General features: G+C 32.9%; 1 pseudogene; it reads left to right on the top strand.

The window, feature by feature from the left end:
- The first annotated feature begins 339 nt into the window (after window positions 1-339).
- Window positions 340-5578, top strand: LOC107762788 (26S proteasome non-ATPase regulatory subunit 8 homolog A-like; annotated as a pseudogene).
- The last annotated feature ends 4529 nt before the right edge of the window (window positions 5579-10107 follow it).

Raw genomic sequence — 10107 nt, 5'->3', positions numbered from 1 at the left:
CTCTACCTAGAACACCTTTTCTTCATATTTTTGCACTCCAAACACCATAATTCACCACCCACAACTCAATTAGTCATAAAACCAATAATTAAACCATGTTGGGCATTTTAAAGATCAAATAACATCAAGAAGCGATTAAAACATGGGTAAAATAACATCTAACACATATCGAAATATGCCAAACATCAGTTGTACCCAAAACAATTGTCCCGGCCAAGAATCCTTGGTTATCCTATTTTTCCCTACCCAGTATTTGGTTGGAATACTCCATCTCTCGCTTGTTCAATTCAACACTAATTGCCAAATAAAAATAATGTTATTATCCAAAATAACTTTAGAGTTAGCAAACAGTTTCACCGACTACTTAGAGAATTATTATTCGTGCTTAATCACTTACGTATCCCCATCATTACCTCTGTATCTTAAATCCGCAAAATAAATAATATTATTCGTGCTTAATCACTTGCTTATCCCCATCATTACTCTGCATCCCGATCCGTAAATCCGCAAAATAAATAAAAAATTTACTATCGCAGATCCCTTCGGGACGGAGTGGTTTTAAACAGAAGGGAAAAATGAAAATAACACAATATAAACTGAACTCACACTCACCCAAAAGTGGTCAGCTGGAAATATGGCAACAACAAGAAAAACGAAGAGCGAAAGTATAAACAGAGAGGCGAAAGAAAGTGTAAGCCGAATGAAAATTGTACAAGAGAAATCGTGAAATCTTTTGTTTGCCCACCGTTTACCCAAAGCGAAAACATGACGTGCCCTACTCTCAGATGGTCAGGCATGTGAAGCAGCAGACAGAGCAATTTGGTAAAGTTGATGATAGTGTTGAGTCCAGCGGTGGCCTTGACATGTTATTGTTAAAGGAAGACACAAAATGAAACTGAAAAGACGATTGTACCCTCAAGCATACAGGCAGGCATGTTGACTTGCTGTGTGCTTATGCGGCTTTATTAGATAGTAGAATATAATTCATATAATAGTATATATTTTTTGTATATTTTGGTGTCAAATGTAATTATTTTTCGCGACCAAACCTTTTGAGAAGAAGCTACGCATAAGGATCAAGGGAGCGACATGGATCCAAAGCTTAAAGAGATTTCACAAATATTCGAATGATTCAAAGCAGCTTTTTCGCGTAACGATTTCGATACTTGCTCTCTCAGCTCAAGGTAATTAATCGCTTCAATTCCCTTCCATTGCTAATGCTCAAAACCTATTCAGAACCCTAGGCCTTTTTTTGTGCAATTTACTTGTATTAGCCTTGAAGAGTTTGAATTACTGTTACTAGTCCGTAAAAATTTCACTTTTTAAAAAAAATTATGAGTGCCATGACATATTACGAGTTTGAAATTAAATCAATTAACTATTGCTTAATCTCAAATTTAGTTGGGATCAGCCATGTTATTATCTGTATCCAGTGGTGGATGTAGGCTTTAAGATGTGGCCAGTAGCTTTGGCCCAATATAGAAGGTGACATTCTTTTTTAAACAGACTACACAACAAAGTAAGACACATAAATTGAAACAGAGGGAGAATGAATGAATCATTGTTTTCATAATTTTGTGATCAAAGCTTGACCTGAATTCCTGAAAAAACCAGCATTTTTAGGCATATACTCGGGTGCCCCTCTTGTATCCGCCATGTTGGTAAACTACCAATTTTTATTTAAAAAAAGTAATACACATTTACTCATCAAAAAAAAGGAAAAGAAAATGAAGAAGAAGTGATACACATGGAATCTTGCTACACGACATGAAGCATTTGTCTGTGAAATATAACAACTGTATTAATGCTATATAGCTTGTGATATGAGTCAATTAGCTTAAACAACCATTTAGAAACTTGCATGAGAATATGCCAAGAAGGGGATAAGGTAGCAAGAACTTGGTGTCAGGTGCCTTTTTTTTTTTTTTTTCCTGATGTTGTAGGTTCGGTTGACCGAATTTGAGAGCTTGCCTCCCCTATTTCAAGGAACACCTAATGCTATCCATGAGTTGAGAATTGCAAGTAATGTTTTCCACTTATTTATCTTATTGCATTGATTGGTTGTTAGTTGTGTAAACTATGGCTGTTAAGAATATGAATTTTGAGATGAAATGTTCGTAGTACTAGTTTCTTTCACGGAATGCACCATTCACGATTGTGTTTGGAACACCAGAAAAGTTGGATGTGGCATATAGTTTTAGTTTGCTATATTTTGGAAAATGGAAGTCGTCTTTTGATATTCTCTATCCAAGTTTCACCAAGATCATTACCCAAATTTGGAATAGTTTCATCGTTGGAGAACATGTAACAGATAGTGTTCTAGCTGGAGTAAAAGTTTGTTTCTCTAAGATTTTAGCTTGTTATACTCATAGGTTTTGCTTATCTGATGGGCTTGCTAACTTTCAAATTTGACATGATGGATAGAAATAGCTAACAAGTTTCGGAGCTTGATTGAAGTGTATGATCTTTTCCTGTTGTCTATACTTATACTTACTGCTTTAAAAAATTCACACAGGAGATATATATGAGCATGCAGTTATTTTAGCTGTGAAGATGGAGGACCAGGATGCTTTTGAAAGGGACTTTGTTTAGCTCAAACTTTATTACACAGATGCACGGTAAATATCTCGTCATGCTTTTCTTCTGTATGTCACTTAATGCTTCTACACCTTATTCAACAAAGGGCAAAAGAAGTCCACTGTTCATAAGTGTACCTACCTCAGATGAGGTGGCAGGATAAGAGATCCGATAAAATTTGAATTGCAACTTGATTGTTACTCGACTATGGGTTTGCTTTTCCCGAAGCTTCAAATCCCAATTTCCAACTAATTTGATCCTTTATAGCATCATTAAGATAGGGAATTAGTGAGTTTAGTAGTTATTGTCAGATCTCCATGTTGATTAATTCTGTTTGATAGCTGCATTATCTTTGACCTTGAACAGTGGTGCTTATGCCCGTCTATTTCTTGTGATGGAGCAGTGACCACCTTCCGCCTCCCCACAGGTATATTCCATCTTAGGTCTCAACCTTCTGAGACTCCTCGTACAGAACAGGATTGCTGAATTTCACACCGAACTAGAGTTGCTTTCTCCAAGTGCTTTGGACAATCCTTGTATTAAGCATGCTGTTGAACTGGAGCAATCCTTCATGGAAGGAGCTTGCCACCGCGTGTTAAGTGCAAGGCAGACTGTGCCAGATGCAACATATGCTTACTTCATGCACCTGCTAGCGAAAACTGTGAGGTAAAGTTATTGGTTTAACCCAACATTGGAAATTACTGGCAGCACTTTAATAGAGCTATTCGCAGAGCGCCACATGTTGGGTAATGGATTCTACTTATGCTTACATGTTACATGCTTGAGCAAAAACGTCTGTATAAGAACTTTGCGTCTGAACTTTCAACTGTCTTTCATTAAAATACCATTAGCCACATTAGATAAATTCTTACCATCTGCCTAAGCCTTGTTTGTGAGTAGAGTTACCTGGTAGTAGCAAATAACTGCTGGATTAATCGAGGTGCAGATAGCTAACTAGATGCTGTTGTTCAGAAATAGAACCATTAATCTGAATCCTTATTAACCTGTTTTACTGATTTGATGGTGGCCAATTATCTTCATTTGGTGTGCAATTGCAGTGACATGTTACATGTTTTCCTTTAGATTGAAATGGTGCAAATTTTCTGTCATTGGTAGGGATGAGATTTCTGGATGCAGTGAGAAGGCTTATGATCGTCTTGCAATTAGTGATGCCCGACAAATTTTACTGTTCTCCTCGGACCAAGAACTTCTTGAATACGTTAGGGAGGTAATTTACACCTCACCCTCCTCTCTCTCTCTCTCTCTCTCTGTGTGTGTGTGTGTGCGCGTGTGTGATGGTTTTTGTTTTTTTGAATAACTGAAGTTTATTTGCACAAAAAAGAGAGAACCTGGCAAGTGGCTAAAGGGAGCTACACAAAGGTGTTGCTCTCAAGAAAAGACAGCATACAAACATTTACACTAGTTGGAAGGCTTTGGCTGCTCCAGAAGAAAAATAAACATTATGATTTTCTCATTTCCGGATATAGACTACTCAATTCTTTCAAAGGCTCTTCTATTTTGCCATCATTGCACATGGGATCAATTCCCAAGCCTTGTATTTCTATTTACTTCTGTCTCCTTTACTGCTCTAGAATGAAGGTCTTATTTCTTGGTATGACTCACCTCATTCCTCTAAAGGTTAAGCATCTTACTTGGGATTTTTGAATCAACTTGATAATGCAACAAAAGATGTTCCACACCATCTCATCTGTAGCACCAGCTAGTTAGTTGAATATCTCTTTTTAAAAAATTTGCTCTTAAAATAGATCCACGTTAATAGCTCCCAAGAATTCATTTTCTCCACATATGCACCATGGACCTATCCCCTTTGCTAATCTTCCTATTGAATGTCCATACGTCCTTTATTCCAAGTCCCCCTATGTAAATAGGAGGAGTCACAGTTTCCCAATTTGCCTAATAGAAATTTTCTCAACGTGCTTAGCCTCCTATAACAAGTTCCTTTTGTAGAACAGAGAAATTTTCTCAACGTGCTTAGCCTCCTGTAACAAGTTCCTTTTGTAGAACAGAGAAATTTTCTCAAAGTTCCTTTTGTAGCATCTTGTTCTCACTTCTCACTTCTCAGTAGTGGACGGTGGTACTTGCAGCAAGGACATAAAGTGGGTAGGGAGATTAGATAAAGTAATTTTAAATAGTATTATGTTAAGCCGTTTTGAAATGTATTGCTTCTGCAATCCTACTAACTAAGTTCCAATTTTCTGAATTTCCGGATATCTACTGATGACATCCTTATATCTTGTCCACTGTGGTACATCATGTATGTCGTAGGCAACTCAGTAAGTACTTGTGCAATGGAAAATATGAACTATGTATCTTCCATTACTACTGGAATCAAGTCACATTTTCTAATCTAACTCAGAAATTTCTTGAAACAACAGCTCAGTATTACTTATATTTCCCAATTCTCTTGCTCAACATTACAGAATATGAGGGTATCTCTACCAAACAGAAACTGCGATTTGCGCATCCTGCTGCTTGTTTGTTGACCAACTCCTGCTGTAAAACCATTGATTATACACCGATCCTTGGGCTTATCCGTTATCCTAGCTACTCAATCAGCAAAGCTGAAGCAGTGAAACTCTATATCTCTTGTATTTGCCTTGGAATCCTGCCCTTTTACTGCTGAATGTTTTGTTTCTTGATTAGTTTTCTATGCTTATTTGTAAAACCATCTGACCGATGGTGTTGTTGCAGGAGCATCCCGAGTGGAAGATAGAAAACGGGGTTGTTATTTTCCAGAAAGTAAAAGATTTTGTATCTTGCAAGGAGATACCATCCCTGCAGCAAAAATCAACTTCTGCCTCTTTAAGTTGCACTTGGACCTGAAATTCACTTGGGAAAAGGTGTTAAAGATTTATATATGAAAAACATTATTTCCTTGATACCTCCTTTGTTTTCCATAGTGCCGGGTCTATGTATTGTCTATCGCGTTTGCTTTGTATCTACTTTCTCATTTCCATGATGTTATTTTTGCTATGGTTTCTATTGGTGGTACTGATATTATCTCTTTTTGTCTTCTTGAACCGAGGGTCTTTCGGAAACAGCCTCTCTACTCCCTCGGGGTAGGGGTAAGGTCTGCGTACACACTACCCTCCCCAGATTCCACTAGTGAGATTTCACTGGGTCGTTGTTGTTGATTATTTCCTTGATACTCATCAAACAAGTATTTCAATTTTGTCGTCAGTAGAAATCCTTATCTCCCTCCTATAAAAACAGAAAATTAACAAACGAGAAATCTAGTAATCGGGATAAGAAAAGTCCTTTTTTTCCCCAAGAATTTAGTTCTGATACTGATGATCGTACCAGTATCTAGCAATACTCGATATTTTATCCAAATGTGAATTTTTATATATTTTTTTAACTTCAACTTCAAAATACTTTCGGTATGTTGTACTGCTCCCTCTCATTTTTGCAACAGTTTGACCACTCTCTATGCATAGTCTAAAAAAACACTTGTTGGTGGTCCATAACAACCACAACTGCAACATTATGGTTTTCTTTTGTTAATTCTCGTTTTTTTTAATGAAAAAAGTGTGATTTATATACTGGAAAAAGTGGAGTCATTAGTATTTATATTAGTAGTTGCTAAGATTTGTGTTAAATGGATAATGCAAACACATCTCAAATTTGGAGAGTACAAAAGAGTTTTTTTTATCGCAAATTTTCATATATTTTGAATTATTAATTATAAATTATAATACTTTTTATATAGTTTCTAAATATATAAATATTATTTTAAAAAATTTAGTGATTTTGTGTTCTAATTCACACCAAAAAATAAATAATTTGACCTTCGTACTCCAAATCGTATTACATAAAGTGTGAGGGAGTATTGCTAAAAAGACTATTTTCTTTTTCTTCATAGTGTTCTACTGATGTGGTGAAGCACTAATTAAACTCCTTAGAGTATACATAATCAAACACCGACTGGCTTATTTTTACATGTATTTTATATAGTAGATGGATCTTGTTTTTAAAATTGAAGATTACAGTGATCTCATCAATCGCTTACGTAGAAAAAAGAAATATAAATGCATCAACTTTAATTACACTAAATATTAAAATCCTCACTACATCATCATCATCTAGAGACAGTGAGATCATCTTTTGAAATTTCGTTTTAATGTTCAAATTAGTGTGTGGAAGGAAAGGAAGAAAGAAGACGAACATGAATACTAAGCGAGTTTGTCAACCAATTAATCTGGCATGTTCAGACTGAGGCGCCTCGATTATAATGTAGTTGTAGTAGTCATCTAGTGGAAGATTTGTTAAAATCCGCCCATGGAACCGGTCCTTCACGTATTGTGAATGTCAATTGCCATTTAGCTAATAACTATGTGAAAATTGAGGTTCAACAAGCGATATTTTTTATTACTGCATTTGAGACAGTTGTTCGAATCCCTTATGATATGCATATTACGAAGAGATCCATTTAAGAGGATAAATGGCTTTTAAATATAAAGCAATTCATATTTATACCTCAATAGTGATATATCTACAAGACCTATAAAATGGGAGGGAGGAGAAAACAAATATTCTTTATTTAATATTTAATAATTTTCTTTCTTCAAAGAGAAGATAGGAGATTTTTTGTGCTTTAGTTGCTCAAAGTTGATAGTTGCCAAATTGACCACCATCATTTATTCTTTTATGGTAAGAGATTCCTCATCTCCTTAAAGTGGTCCTGAATATTTGTTTGACATTAAAAAGTCTTAAGATTTGATGCCATGTAAAACGTTGGATAAATTTCACAAATGCTAATATAACTATAATTTTTTTTCACTAAAGTCATATAACTTTATTTTTTCACACAAAAATAATATAACTAAGACTTTTTTTCATCAAAGTCATATAACTTTGTTTTCTCACACAAAAATCATAAAACTTTCACTAACTAACACAAAAAATCATAGTGGTCGAAAAATAAATTTTTCGGTAGTATTTTCTTATTTTACGTTTTTTTATTTTTTATTTTCAATCTTCTAAATAATTATCCAATTAAAATAGGAGAAATATGAGTATATTTTTAGTCGTTCCCAAAAATAATAGCCTATATATATATATATATATATATATATATATATATATATATATATATATATATATATATATATATATATATATATATATATATATATATATATATATATATATATATATATATATATATATATATATATATATATATATATATATATATATATATATATATATATATAAATAGGAATGACCCAATCCAGCCTGACCCAATAATCATATACGCAAGTTAAAATAATACGAAAAATGAATTCTTCCCCCATAAAAAATATAGTTCGGAATGCATGAGATTATGACAAAAAAAAATAAAGAAATAAAAGGTATAATTAGAGAGCACTTGAAATAAAAATGCTATCAATTTGATTAAAAATCTTGAAAAATAAAATAAAAAAAAGAAGTATCATGTTTTGAAGGATGTACTATTCACTTTTAGTATTATTTTATATATGAGTATTGGGCCGGGTGAGCCAGGTCAGGTTGGCTCATCCCTATTTTAATTGGATTATTATTTATTAGACTGAAAATAAGAAAATAAAAAAAAACACAAAATAAGAAAATACTACTGAAAAATTATATTTTCCAATCACTATGATTTTTGTGTGAGTTAGTAAAAGTTTTATGATTTTTGTGTGAAAAAATATAGTTATATGACTTTGGTGAAAAAAAGTCATAGTTATATGATTTTTGTGTGAGAAAACAAAGTTATATGACTTTAGTGAAAAAAAGTCATAGTTATATGATCATTTGTGAAATTTACCCGTAAAACGTTTATGCTAAAATCCTTATAAGAACCTGTTTGATTTTACTATAAATATTGATCCTAAATATTCCTGTGGAGTCAAACAATTTTTTACTACAATCCAAACATTTTAAAAATATTTTCATGTGGTTTCTAAAAGAATAACTACTTTAATGGCGACTTATTCGACTTCTGCGAGGACTATAATTGCTACAAAATATCAGCACTTATACGACTAAATTCGGCATAAAATGAATGCTATTGTGGCCAAGGGAGTTTCTTTTAAGAGGATAAATTATTTTTGTGGCGATAAAAGTCACCACTAGAAATTAAAAAAAGAAAAAAGTCTCCACTAAAAAAAAAAGGTCACCCCTAAAAGTCGCCATGGTAGTCGCTCCTTCTAGTAGCGACCTACTAAGCCGACTTCTAATGGCGACTTTTTTCTTTTAGTGACGACTTTTTTTATTTTTTGTGGCGATTTTGATCCAAAATTACTAGGTTTTGCCAAACTCGTAATTATAACGAACGCTCCGCCACTCGTCCACCTCCTATCCTTTTTTTTTTTTACACAAAACTTATATATTAGAAACAATATAAAATGTACAATAACTTGCGATGTTTTTTTTACTTGATTTTAGAATTGTAGAAAAAAAAAGTGTTTTGACTCTTTAAATGGTGATGTCGTGGATCGAAGAATACTATATATATAATATATAGACTTCTTGGAAATTAAAGATGTATTTGCTTTTCTTTTTCTTTTTCTCTTTAGATAGAGAGATAATTAGTACTAATAATCTAATGGTTAGGAAGATAATGGTGCCAATAACAGGTAACTAAGACAGAGATTAGTTGGCAAGGGCCTTAGTTCAAGCAATTAAATGCCAAACAAAAAGGGAACATATTTGATGATGATCGAACCAGTTGTGACAGATTTATGAGTAATCCAACTCTTAAATGTAATATTTTATTTGCAAATGGTTAAATATTTATTAACTTTTACACAATAAGTAATTTTATTTATTAGTAGCTTATGTATTAATTAGTATGAATTTAAGTTATATATATTGATAGTGTAAAGATCATTAACACTATAAGTGAGCTTAAGATTGATAGTAAAATGTTAGTTATCATTTTTATCATGTTATCAGTTATACTTATTAGAGAAGTTTATCCGTTATTATTTTATTAGTGACTTGATTATTTAGATATTTTTTTACATCGTTAATGCATAGACATTTAATATTTTAGGACAATATTTATGGAGTTTTTTTTTTTTTTTTGGGGGGGGGGGGGGGACCTTATTTACGGTCAAGTAATAATATGGTTTAAAGAAATAAAATTTTCAAGTGTATTTAAATTAAAAGTAAATGATTTTTAATTTCTTCTTCAAAATATTTTTGGATTAATTAATACTACTTAATTATAAAGTCTAACATGACGCAAAAGGCTCTCTATTCTATCGTTTTCTATGGGGTCCTTTTTGATCTAACAAAGTTTCAATATATTAGTATTTAACTAAAATGGAGTAGAAGAAAACACTTTTTCATTGATTAAGACATTTTAGAAGTCTAAACTCCAAACTCCAATAGTTAATTACTAAATAATTATAATTTGCCTTGCAATCATAGGCAACTTGAAGCATGCTAATTTGACAAACTTACTCATCCATATTTTTAAGAACAAAATTTTAGCGGGTGGACAACTTAAACCGTCAAGTTTATTTCTTTTATAACCAT

This window comes from Nicotiana tabacum, chromosome 15, assembly GCF_000715075.1.
Source record: "Nicotiana tabacum cultivar K326 chromosome 15, ASM71507v2, whole genome shotgun sequence".
NCBI classification, from domain to species: Eukaryota; Viridiplantae; Streptophyta; class Magnoliopsida; order Solanales; family Solanaceae; genus Nicotiana; species Nicotiana tabacum.
Note: the sequence above shows the minus strand (reverse complement) of the source record. Positions and strands in the feature narration are given on the sequence as shown.